Below are 14,058 nucleotides of genomic sequence, written 5' to 3'. Positions count from 1 at the left end.
TCCGTTAGAATCGGCGCGCAGATTCATTCGAACGACAATGGAATGCATTACTACTCATTGTGCGAGTCTCTGCGTTCCGACCTTGAACTCCTTTGAAGATTACATTTTGAGGTCGCTGACCCGGTCGCCGCGGAATCCCTAGACGATCGATTGCTCCGCTTCGCTCAAAGTGACGGTGCTTTCGTTGTATCTCGAACGAATACGTTCCGATTTCGTTTCGCGAATCGCAATCTGGACTACCACAATATTTACGATGTTGTTAAGGTTTATTATATTATACAACAGTTATATACAACTGATTTGTTGTGAAAACAAGATGCTTGCATTAAAAGAAATTCTGGTAGATTCAACCAGGAAGTAATTCTGTTCCGTCTATTTTCGAACAGAGTTTTTGTTGATGCAACGAGATTTTATCCAGTGCAGAGACAGAATTTTCTCTTATAGAATTTACTCTGAAAATCATGGTAATTATGAGACAATAATATATATGGTATTGGAAAATTTTATTAGAGCTTCTCTGATTAATATTTACCACATAAAAAATATTAATATCTGTCACAATAAGATATAAAATATGTTCGGTTAATTTTACTATGTATATACATATTAATATTTTTTATTGTGATAAGTATTAATCAGTATTATATATTAATATACAGTCGTGTATTAACTGTTCCCGGCCTCTATTGTTAGAATCAAAATGATTATTGCGCTGCATATTGCACTGTATGTATACGTTATGCACCGTTTGCTGACAGTATACGCCATACGCGATTCAAATTTGACATGCGCCGATGGATGCATCACCGATGGATGCATTCCGCTGCCGTCAAGCGATCCGACATTTCCACCAATTTGGTCGACGCGGTAATCAAACCGATGTATTTTGTTTCCAATATCTCCGGGGCGTGTCGTGTAACCGCGAATCAACGATTGCATTATCAATCAGGGTTTTTTTTTGTGGTGGACGCGCAATCTCCACTATTCGATCGAATCTTTATTTAATCTCATATGCACGACATTACGCTTGATTTATGTTTTTTGTATATTTTTTCAGCTAATTATTATAAATTACATTACAAGATTCGAAGCTTGCGATTCCGTTTTCTTGGGATATTCGCGATAGAGACCCATGTGCGAATCTCAAAAAGGCTCAGTACTGGCTCAATACTGGTGCCAGAGTCGCCAGTACTGGCTGACGTTCTGGGCCAGTATACCTAAGTTGAGATCGGGGTCATTACTGGGACAATGTCGGAATGATAACACGGGTCCCAGTCTCGGCGCCAACTTTGGCCCAACACAGAGTATTAATACTGGGACAACATTCATTATCAGTATTGGGCCAAATCTAACATTAGAATAACCGATATGTTTAAAATCATTATAAATTAATGTTTCAAAATAAAAATATTTGTTGTCATACACCAACGTATGGCCCAATGTATCCCCAGTGCTGATCCAATATATACGATTTTATCCAACATAACTTTTATCATCTCAGTACTATTTCACGTCTCGCCCCCAGTGCACACCCAGTACTAATACGATATTTGGCTCGGTATAGAAAATATTTTGTGTCAGTACGGTACATTATTGGCCCAATTTTCTTCCAGTATACTTGAACCGATACTCGTGCTGCAGACAAAGTTGCTTGCTTCCCGGTAATCCGATACGAGTCGACTCAATACATGCCCAGTACTGAGATGATTCTCGGCCATCGATTAATACCATTTTCGGCCTTATACACGATCAGTACTGAGACGAGACTCGGCTCGGAACAAAATATGATTGCATGGGAGTATTGGTACAGTACCAATTACCGAGACTGTATTCATCTGGTGGTTTATCCGTATACTGGGACAGTACCACCTATCAAGTCTTGGCAGCCAATATTGTGCCATTTCTGGGCCATGTTGACAACTCTGGCAGAAGTCCGACATTCGCACATGGGGAGAAGCAAGTCAAGTTCGGTTCGAGCGCGACGTCGATTATTATCCGATCTGCGAGTTTGCGGGCAACATAATTCGCGTAATTTGCATTCGCCGGGCCTTTCGCAGATTTCGCGGAGGAACTGTGCGGTCCCCGCCTTTCTCATAACCTCGATCGTAAATAACCGTCCGTAAAACCCCGTCCCAGTTTCGCGGCGCTGAAACGATATCGGTGCATATAGCGGCGTGCTCGGCTTTCCTTTCCGTGCTCGGAGAGCGAGCGAGAGAGAGAAAGAGAAAGACTCTGCAATTATTCTCCGAGCATCCGGTCTATCGCGATCATTTAATTTTCTCTGATGTTTAGTGCTCTCGGAAGAAATTTCTTCTTTTTTAAATTGTATATTTCTTTATTTGATATTCATTAAATTTGTATTAGAAATATATTATATCTCTAGTTTAGATATCTATTAATTTCTGCTTTTTTTCTTACCTTATATAGTATTCCAATATAGTATTGGAAGACTTTTATAAGAGTTTCTCTGATTAATATTTATTCCAATAAAAATATAGTAAAGTTAATCGAACGTATTTTATATATATCTTATTGCGATAGATATTAATATATTTTGTACTGTGTATAATATTTTGATACTATATTGCCCCACGATTAGCATGATTTTCAAGGTAAATTCAAATAGAAAATTCTCCCTGTGTACGAATGAAAGATACGAAAGACTGATTTGACGAGATATTCATTTCCGCGCGATTGTACGCCGCCGCGTCGTTTTCCGCGACTTAAATCCAATCGGGTAAGAGAAGAAGGCAAACGGGTAGTTTCCGCATGAATAATTGAGCGTGAGTTTGCTGCTGTGAATGAAATCGAGGCGTGGCCGCCTCCGCCGACCGGCTACGCGATCGCGAGAGAATAGAGCCTGCAATATAAACCAGCTACTATCGGTATAGAGAGAGAGAGAGAGAGGCGCGAAGAGTAATTCGCAACTTTGTTCTAAAACTGCGAGTCGGGAGGGAAACTTGCGCGCGCGGGACGAATAATCAAGAAACGCGTAAAGTGTATTATGCAAAATATGGACGATATATATCGCGTGCTCTATAATTAATTTGCTTCCAGCGACAAATTTACTTCTGCGTGAAGTTAATAGCGGCTCGTTTTCAGAAATTCTATGTACAATCGACGAAGCATCCTCCTTACGAGACAGATTAATATTTTTGTTGCGATTCTTAGACACGCATTTTAAAAATCGGTCTTGATTAAGAAACACTTTGCATATATACGTATATGCACGTGCGCGAATATATATGGCACATGTAAAGAACACCTGGCATTGTTTCATATATATTCCGAGCATGTCCAGGCACTTTTATTCCGCTATTCTCGCTGTTCATTTTCTACGCTCATGAATTTCGAACGCGGTGGATCACGGTAACTGGGTGAAAACGGGAGGAGGAGAGAAGCACAGACGTGGAGAGAGAGAGAGAGAGAGAAACCGGGAGAAAAAGGAGAAAATAAAGGGAAAAAACTCGGGAAGGGGATCGCGTGTTGGCCGGCCATTAAGTATTCTTCTTGCTCGGTTCTCCGCGCCACATATTAACACCGGGATTTTCACTTATATTAGCCCCTTATCGCTTTATACTCTCCGTTCTTTCCAACGGAAAGGGAGAGAAACCGCCGAACCAGCTCGTCTTGCATCGGACTCGACCGATTCTTTTTGTTGCGATGTAATTCCGTAATAAATCGATCGTACCCGCTGCTGGTTCGGATGTGATCAACGACCGCACTCTTGGCAAACATTTTTCTTCGCTTCTATAACTTCTTTCGTTAACACGAAAGAATGCGCAGAGCGATTCGCATTAATTTTGCTGTTTATTCTCGTGAACCGCAGCGACACTATACATATATACGAGAAATTAAAATATTATATTATGAAAATTCATTATAACGAGTGTAATCAAAGTTCAAAAATTATTATAAGTGATCAAATTTTTTATCTAACAATAATATATGTATGTTGCATAATTAAATTATTATATAAGAATGTAATAAAATATTTGGGAATTAAGTTGTAAATTTTTAAAATTGTTTCGATATATATGATTATATACATCAATATTGCGATAGCGTAATTATTTTATAAATTTTCTGTATAAATTATTTTCTCTCCTGTTGCGTGCATTTTTGAATTAGTCTTCCATCTTTCTCCCTTCATGCTTTTATCCGTATTTTTTTATGCATCATCGTTATGCGAGAAACAGTCGAGAACGATAACCTCGATCGACCGACCGATTGTTGTTTCGAGGAAACCGGGATATCTTTCTCGTCTCTTCTGATACTTCCGCTCGGCAAAGTTTGTCTTGGCTTGGAAGTATCGCGATAACGATAACTGTCGTTAGCACGCGAATTACCTGGTCGTGCGAGAACTCTTTTATAAAAATATACGTTTTCTTTATTTCCAGGTTGGTGGAATCTACCCCAAAGGAATCCGCGAAAGCCGGAAACGGAGCTGCAATAACCGAGACGATCTTTCGCATCATTCGGAGAATAGAAGGTCTCGGGAATAAGGATCGAATGGGAATATATATGTGAGTAAGCAAACGCAATTATATATATATCTCAATGTCGATCGGAACAATATAAAAACGTTATTGACACAAATTAGACTGTCGATAAATAATTATATACGATTATTATACCTCTATAATATTAATTTTTCTTCTTTCGCGTCGTATAAATAATAATATGCTTTCCGCTATGTTTTTTTCGTTTCGAATGTCTAATTTAGCGGCAAACCGGGAATTTCGCGTTTAACTTGACAGATTAACTCCGCATATACATACACGCAGCAGCTTATTTGCATAACTCTGTCCGCTGCGTCGCGTTTTACCGGCACACAACGATTAATTTCCGCTTAGCGGCCGGAACGTTAATTCGTCTCGTCGAGGTTTCGTTTCATGCGATATTCGCCGCTCGTATATCGAGTTCGTTCGAGTTTGAACGGTGTTAAAAAATTCAGGCCCCGCAACAGCTTGACGCAATTACGCTTGTCTCGCGCTGAGAGCCAATGACCTTGTTACCGATTGAATGCGATCGGAAACGGCTCCGTGACTGCGCGAACGGCGTGATTTGCACTTTGCGCAATCGTTTAACACACTTTCGTGCAGGCTCCATTGATAATTTGCTCTTTCGCGCCGATTAGTGTGTGCCGCAATGCGCAAGTCAGTTCAACTCGCAGCATCACGTCGGAATATAAAGCAAAAGTATTAGGAGTAGGATCATTGCTGTATATATTCGCTGTTTCTCTCTGCTCTGTTATTTTATTCTAAAATTTATAAAATAAACTACTATACAATTATGATTTGCATATCTTTGAAATGTCGTGAACATGTGAGTATTTAAATATCGAGATAAGACTACATATATATATATATAATTATATTTAATTATTAATATACATATAATTAAACATGAGATATATATTTAATGTTATGTATATATATATATATTTCTCGCGCGCAAATGTCAACCATAATTAACAAGAAATTTCAACTGGAAGCTTTGTACATCGCATCGTTATACTAATGACTACAGTCGTTCATCATTACTAATGACAGTTGTTAATCACTAATGACAGTCACGTGATATTATATCTACGGATTGTAACGCGGACTACTTGCGGGTTAATTTCTTGCTCGGGGTGCAAGCGATGATGCGCGTAACTTATATTTAATTCGCGTTGAACTTTGCGAATGTCACGCGAACGGTGGAAAGTAAATACAGCCGCGGTTACATTGGGTATATACGCGACATACTTGGTGCGGGTGCGATGTGTACACGAGCGGTTTTCGCAAATACACGAACAAAAGGTACTTCATCCTCCCTTTTCTTACCCTCCTCCGTGCGCTGCGATTTTCTCGCGGGTTCTTTATAGTAATACTTGACGGCTTGAGCAGTCTACTACGTCGATTTATTTGAGTTGAAAAATTTCTGTTAAATTTAACAGATATCTCACAGATCCCAAACGGTCCACAAACATTTTTAAGTTAACTTAACATAATGTACGAATATGTTAAATGAAGATACGAATGCTACGTTAATATTTTTACATAATAAAATTAATGCCAAACTTCAAGTAATTTAAAAGAAGTTTTGTGTAAAATTTACATAGTATTAATGTAAAAAATTAAATAAAAATATGTTAATTTTATTTTAGATTTTATTATTCTCATTACATCATTATAAAATAAAAAATCATTTTGTTGTAACAGAATTTTACTAAATAAATCTTGTCACTAATGAAACGGAACGTATTTATTGTGCAAATTCAAAATAGATATACATTGTGCTATCTTTACACTTTTTTCAGTTGTTTTACTAATTCAACATTTAAGTTCAATTGACACAACGGTAATATGTTAAATTAACCCATGAATGTGTTAAATATTTAACACAAAAATTTTAACGGGGACCGTTTTTAACAAGAAAACACAAATTTTCAAATCAAGTGCGCGCACGTTCAAACGAGTTTTTTTTTTTTTTACCACGGTGATGATTCAACGACGGTCACAAGGATGAGACAATTATGGGCGCGATAAAGCTCGGAAAAATTCTTATTGAATTATTCATTCGACGAAACATTTTTTTTAAACAACGTTGTATTGGGATTCAAATTCGAAGCGTTAATCTCTCTCTCTCTCTCTCTCGTCGGAACGCGCATCGTTCTTTCATAGTCCATTAATGCCGCTTAAATGCTTATTAACGTCACGTAACGTCGCAATTCCGTTTGCCGTTCTCGTGCGTCGCGTTATCATGCATAATCGATATACGCGGACGGATTAATCGCGCCGACTATAGTGGCGCCCGATTATTATTAACAACAATAGAGCCTCGTGCTAATCGAAATTATAAATAAAACTCATTAGAATTGCGCGTTTTGCGTGACATATATTTATAATATGCGGTCGGCAATCGTTCGAATGAGAGAGTTGCAGATGTCGGAGAGAGAGAGAGAGAGTGCGTGATATGTATACACGCGAGAGAGGTCGGGACCGAATAAATAAATAACAAATCCATATATCTTTCAGTTACGTGCGCCGTGCATCGTGCCGCAAAGCGATGCATCCGCAACGGTTGCGATGACGGGAAAAAGAGGGCAAGTGGGAGAGAGAGAAGTAGAGAGAGGTATGCGATTTGCGAGCTGGCACCGGCTACATTGAATTTAAATTATCTCGCGCGTCTCGGATACACGAGCATTAAAAAGGACACGTTAGACGCCGCAAACGCGTATACACAGACACATGTTTCAACCTTAATTTGCTGCTGCATTTTACTGTCGCGTATTTAACTTTGCAGCTGCGTTCCAAACGCGATTTTAGACGCGAGACAAAAGCAATATCCAGGAGCGATAAATAAGTGAATGCGAAGACGTAAAAAGAGATGTAAATCATATTGCCAAAGGCAAAATGTTTAGGAAAAGCTGTTGCCTCTCGCACACGTATATATAATCTAAGAAATAATGTTTATTTATTTACTTGAAAGAAATATGCAGAAAAAGTGAATTTTTATATATTTTAAACATAATTACGATCTTTTATGTTTCTATGATTTATTATTTGCTATTTATTTCGTGATTTATTGATTTTTTCAAGTCAAAATACACACTCTGTACAACTATATTTGACATAAGTATTGTTGTTTCGAACAGTCGTTCTTCCACCGTCTAATCCCGAGTGTTTTTGAGAGACGGCCAAAAATGTTATGTGCCCCGATGAGAAATTCGTGTCTGTTCGGCTTCGTGAGAGACTATTCGGCTATTCAGAGGCCTTTCAGAACATTCGCCATTGCAGACCCGCGAGCGTTTTCGTATCGGCTACGTCTCTTGTGGTCCTTTCAATGTGTTTCGAACAAAAAAGCGCCGCCGCCGAACTTGCTCGTCCCGACGCGCAACACCTGTTGAATCATTAACCCGTCTGCGAGCTTAACGAGGACGCAGGTAAGTCGGTGAATGACACGGTCGTGCGATACACGTTTACGACCTGTCCGTCTAATTGCTGCCCGTTCGCTTTTAAAAGCGTTGCGACAAACGGCCGTTTCGGCTCCGATTGCTGCAGTTTTAACGGAAACTATTGCCGCAATAACGTTAATTGAATCTCTAACCATCGTAAAATGACAAGAGACATTTGTAAAGATTTGAAACTTTTGAAAATAGCCTTATACTTAGTTAAATGTGTAATTTCGAAAGAACATTTTTTTTTAAGAATAGGTAGTTACTAGAAACTTTTCTCAACTCATTTAGCATACAAGATTCTTTAATACAAAATGAAAGAAAAAATCGATAGAAATCATCGCATAAATTTCGATACGTTTCCTCAGCCATACAATATTAAGAACACTAATGTCATTGAATTTCTAACCATCGTAAAATGACAAGAAATATTTGTAAAGATTTGAAACTTTTGAAAATAGCCTTATACTTAGTTAAATGTGTAATTTCGAAAGAACATTTTTTTTCAAAGATAGGTAATTACTGGAAACTTTTCTCAACTCATTTAGCATACAAGATTCTTTAATACAAAATGAAAGGAAAAAATCGATAGAAATCATCGCATAAATTTCGATACGTTTCCTCAGCCATACAATTAAGAACACTAATGTCATTGACTTTCTAATCATCATAAAATGACAAGAATCATTTGTAAAAATGTGAAACTTTTAAAAATAGCTTTACTTATTGTTAGTTAAATGTATAAACTCACTTTCTCGATAAATATAATCTTTCGAAAGTTAAGAACATTTTTTTCAAGAACAAAATTACTCGAAACTTTTCTCAACACATTTATCATACAAGATTCTTCAATAAAAATTGAAAAAATAAATAAAATCGATGTGTGCTCGATCATACAACAATTACGAACACTAATGTCATTGTTCCGTTGTCTTTCTATCTCCCTGGTACGCAACTTGGTCCTTTTTTGATTCCCTCAATAATTCTCAGGCGAGAAACAAAGTTTCGGTATAAACATTAAGATAAAAGGTGGAGAGAACGTTATAGAATGCAGAATAATAAAGTGTTGATTCGGCATCAGAAATACAGAACCACGAATTTAAATCAACCGTCGATCTCTGTGTAATGTTATCTCTACCTCTGTTTTGTTTGTCTTATTCATCTTGTCTTTCGTCGTGTCTTCTCGCGAGTTACCTTGGCTCCGTCTTGCCTCGACGATAATTTGTTCAACGTTAACGAAGAAAGTTTGGCGTCCACTCGTCCACTCCTTTCTTCTCTCTCTCTCGCTTCTCGTCTTAATGCGATTTTCCGTATTTTTTTTATTCTTTTATATTCTCGTTCAGATACCGGATAATGAAAAATAAATGACCGTTGGCTCGGTGATTTTTTTTAGAACATTATTAATAATCGATATGTTGTACGATTATAATTATAATCTACATGTGTATATTCTAATGTAAATGTAATCTATATCTATTATTTATCAATGATATTACATTATATACAAAGCCGACGAATTATTTTCACGCACCGATAATCTTCCGATATTGTATCGAATCATGATAGGATAATCATCGATAATTCTATGTCCGGGGGATTTGGAACAAGTCTATTAGTCTCGAATTACCTTAAAAGCGGATCGATAATGAACATAACGAGACAAATGGTGCCAGCGACGATTATCTTCGGGACTGATATTCAGCCGATAAGTGCAAAATAACGAGAGAAGGTTTCGCGTAAACGACTCTGTTATGCTCGCCGATGCATTTGCTTCGCTGCGGTGCGATAAATCGTGTATCGCGTTCGATCGCGTTTGCGCCCTACTTTGCCCCTTGTTAAAAGGCTTCTCTCTCTCTCGCTTTTACCGCGTGCGTTTGCCTTTTGAGCACCGGTGATTTAAACGGCGCGGAGGTGGACCAGGACTCGTATTACGCTTGTCGCAATAGTAATTGCTGAACGCGTTTTAAGGACCGACCAGCCTCGTTGCTTCCCTATTTTCCTTCTGTTTCGCTCGTTCTCCGCTGTCTCTCTCTCTCGCGATAGAAAGAGCGAGGGAGAAAGAGAATCAGAGGGGTTGGCCACGAGAGAAAGAGGGAATGGGACGTGCTGCTCGACGTTGTTCTCGACGCTGCTCATTATATACGATACGAGGGTGTTCGCCGTGCAGTCTCATTCTGGTCGCGCACATGTACAATGCGCCGCAATAACGCCGTCCAAAAGTCATTTCTATTCCGTATTAGAAATAGATGGAACTCGCCCGCTCGGGCTTTCACTTATTAAGTTCTGCAGATTTGAACGCGAATATACGTGATATACGTACGCATCTATCTGTGTGTTCTTCGGCGTATTATTCATACGCAAAACCACATGCGGATCAAGTATATCAATGAATCAAGATATTTTAGTAAAAATCATTTCTTACAAAATTGATCAAATATAATATGATTTATAAAAGAAAATTTTAATCTACAAATAAAAAAGGCAATAAGAGCTACATAAGTTCTATATAAGAAATATATTTGTGAAACGATTTATAACATAAATTATTAAAAATTATACAGAAGTAAGTTCAATTCGTCGTACGTTTCGGTTGTCTTTTCCAACCTTTTTCAGCGCAATTAATATAATTAAAATATTAATATAAATTAACAATAAATTATTCTTCAATGTCATTATAATAAAAATAAAAATGTCCGGAGTCAAGTCATATGCTATTTATCAAATATAATTAAGCAATATTTTTTTATCAATGCAAAAGGTTTCCGGATGGATGCCGCGTGGCGTTTAACAGCGTAATATGCCGACGTTTCGCGAACGTTGCAGTTTGCATCTTCAGGGCTGAGAGCTCTGATATTGAGCTTTCTTGGGTTGTGGTCCTTATATATATTATGGGAGGTTTTTCATCCACGGAAAAATATTAAGGGCAGTGTGCCAAATAGGGTTTGTTTGATAATCTTTGTCGCGGTTGAGGTTGTCGGGATGTTTCAGAATTTCTAGGGCTTCGCGATGTTTCCTGGCGGCATCCATTCGGAAACCTTTTGCATTGATGATTTCAATGGCCGCGAAAGTCTCACAACTAGATTATATATTATATATTATATATTATATTATTATATTTTTTTATCGATACCTAATAATTGATATTCATTTGTGACCTTTTTTCCCTTTTGATGCTGGGAATATTTTGTAAAGAGAAAATTGTCGCGCGAACGTTTACGCGTTTAGAAATGCTCGTCCTAGGGGTAGACGGTCATCACCCGGGTGATGTCCGACGAGAGAGAGAGAGAGAGAGAGAGAGAGAGAGAGAGAGAGAGAGAGGAGAAGATATGCGTGCGTGCGTGCGCGTCTCCCGCGTGCGCGATGCGTCATTCTGGTTGAAATGTACCACGCGGAGATGCACGCGTGGGGTGAATGCACTCGGATGCAGCACGCGTGCGGGAGAGAAAGAGAAGGAGAAAGAGAGACGGAGGCATCGTAGCGACTGCGACAGGAAAGGTGAATGAAGCGAGAGAGAGAGAAAGAGAGGAAAACAAACGGGATAGAAGGGGTTAGACTGCGAGAGGGAGCAGGAGAGTCGGAGAAATTGTAAAAGACGAGCGGGGCCATTGATCCGAACTGCACTCCTCGGCGCATCCGAAACCGAGAAGCGTTCGGTCGTTTGCACACACCCTCTTCACCCTCATAGCCGATCGAATATTTCCGCGACCCGAGTTTATCTTGTCTCCTCAATTTCATCTTGATTGATAACGCGAATGAAGGTGTAAATCAAACTCGACGATCCTGTTTCTTTATTATCGGGCGATAGTTTCACATGCGATATCGAATATCGAATGCTTGAAATTATTTGAAATTAATTATTAACAAGAATGAAAAAAATATACTTTTATTTCAAATAGTTTCAAGCATTCGATATTCGATATAAAACTTTATATAATTCTATTTATATTTCTTTATATAAAACTAATGTCTATCTCGCGATCTTCCAATTATTTGAAATGTATAAAATTACTTTGATTTATTGTTGGTTTTATGTTATTCGATAATTAAGTATATCGACAGATATATCGTTAACGCATAGAGAGCACCGTACCGTATTGAATGTGTACAGAGCTTGTCTTGTAATTTACAGCGTAGTTACCCAACTACCGATCGAGTTTACATTTGTCGGTATTGGTATTGATTGGGACTTCTGACTCTCGTGGGAGACGGTACTGTGCTTTAAGTTTACCGTGATACTATTCATAGTTATAGAGAACGGCGTTGATTGAAATTTACAAGTAATTGGCCAATAGAGACGCAGAATCAAGAATGTATATTCGAGAAATAATCGTGTAACTTTACTTTTCCACATCTACTTTCACGAATTACATTTACGTAATGGCCGGTTGAAATTGAGATACACCTGTGTACTCTTATTTTTTTCAATAGTGTCGCAAACATCGGATTGAATGTCAAAAAAATTTCAGATTGTTAGAAAGACACATTCGTGTATCGATAATCGCAATATTATTGTGTAATGTTAATATCGAGGAAGGAGAGATTAAAGTCAAAATGTGCCGCGGAAAGTACAACAATTACGCAGAGAGTTAACTGTTTGTTGATGATCCCAAGAATTAGGAAAGTTATAATGAGAGGAATGAGAGCAGTAAGCGAAATTTTAACACGAAAAAACAGTTTATATTTCGATCCAATCTACCAGTTATTATGTTATTATTCGAAGCGTAATAAGGAGGACAAGCTAGAACGGAATAAATTGGAATATGGTTTTTGTTTGCGCCCCTGGTTATGAATATTTATCGCGGAAACTTTTACTTTTCTCAAAGTGGTTCTCGACCGTCCAGATTCACATCGGTACGAAAATGAAACTATATTACACGCATTGTATCGCGTGCGATGAAAGTATTACAATACACACACGTAACACACATTGTGTAGTTCGAGGTATCGCGCATGATAGGATAAAGCGCAAATGGATTCGACCGGTGCACGGTGCTATGATTAACGATAACAGCTGCGTTTACTGATGGTGGGAAACGTGGATATACTTTTTGCATTTATTCGTGACCGCGCGGTGAGCCCCGTTTTATTTATTTCGCGAAATACACAGCGTCTGGTTTCTCTCGTCGTTGTGTAGGTTTGTTCGCTAAGCTCGTTGAATTGAATTGAAAAAGTTCCGATATATTTTCCAGTTTTGTTGAAAGGGAAATATTGAGATACACCACGTATATTCGAAGCGCGTCTCTCTTTCTCTCTCGCCGCGTGTCGCGCGGAATAAATCGTCGCGCGATCGAATATATTTCTTGTCGAATCTCTCCGCGGACGACTAGATGTGTAAAACGTACGGTGATAAGCCGCGGATTCGTTCCAGTTAATTTGCGCTTCGGCTACAAACCTATGAATAATATTATTTTCAAGCCCGTATTTTTCGAGGATGTTTTCTGGAAAAATATAAAAAACTTTGCATTTTTTAAAAACAAAGTTTCTTTAAATAAATATTATAAATCGCGAAGAGGAATTATATAGTTATACAGCGCAAGAATTTTGACATAGAATACATATGAATTTAATTTATCTTTTATTTTATTTCCTTGAATGCGATAGTTTTTGAAATTTTTTATTATTTTTTGTTCTCTGACAAAGCATTGGAATTTTTATTCAACGTCGCGTGGAATTAATCAATTATTTTACGGATTTTTGTTACGTCGATTCCCGGTATTCGAACTTTGCGCGGTAATTAAATCCGACGTTTGATCACTGTCGGACATGTACTCGAACGTCCGTGAGCTTTGAGCTCGTAAAGTCGCTCGTGAACTGTCGAACGCGAACCAATTGCTTTAACTAATTAGCCATTCGGGCTTCGGGAACCTTAGACCTCGCTAAGTGAGCACGACTATTGCACGAGCAGGAATAATGGAAACGAGAACGAGGAAGCGAGATGAAAGGAAAGAGAGAAGGAGAGAGAATAAGGGAGAAATATAGAGAGACAGGAATCTGTATGAAATGTAAACTTAAGATACTTGCGCGCGGGAGCTTTCTCGATGATTTAATCTGTCAAGACCTTAAATTGCGCTTAAATTGCGATAAACGCTAACGATTCGCGGTGCTGTGCTATT

At 38.3% G+C, this 14,058-nt stretch overlaps 1 protein-coding gene across 3 annotated transcripts in view; it reads left to right on the top strand.

The window, feature by feature from the left end:
* LOC114930527 (uncharacterized) overlaps positions 1-14,058 on the top strand; it is a 186,659-nt gene that overhangs the window by 61,265 nt on the left and 111,336 nt on the right. For all 3 annotated transcript variants that reach the window (XM_085484641.1, XM_029302310.2, XM_029302309.2), the window contains one exon: positions 4,401-4,526. The gene's annotated coding sequence lies outside the window, so the exon portion shown is untranslated. The remainder of the gene's footprint in view (positions 1-4,400; positions 4,527-14,058) is intronic.

The sequence above is a fragment of the Nylanderia fulva genome, unplaced genomic scaffold, assembly GCF_048542155.1.
Source record: "Nylanderia fulva isolate GAGA-0341 unplaced genomic scaffold, ASM4854215v1 Scaffold30, whole genome shotgun sequence".
NCBI classification, from domain to species: domain Eukaryota; kingdom Metazoa; phylum Arthropoda; class Insecta; order Hymenoptera; family Formicidae; genus Nylanderia; species Nylanderia fulva.
This window is presented reverse-complemented; position numbering and strand designations above follow the sequence as displayed.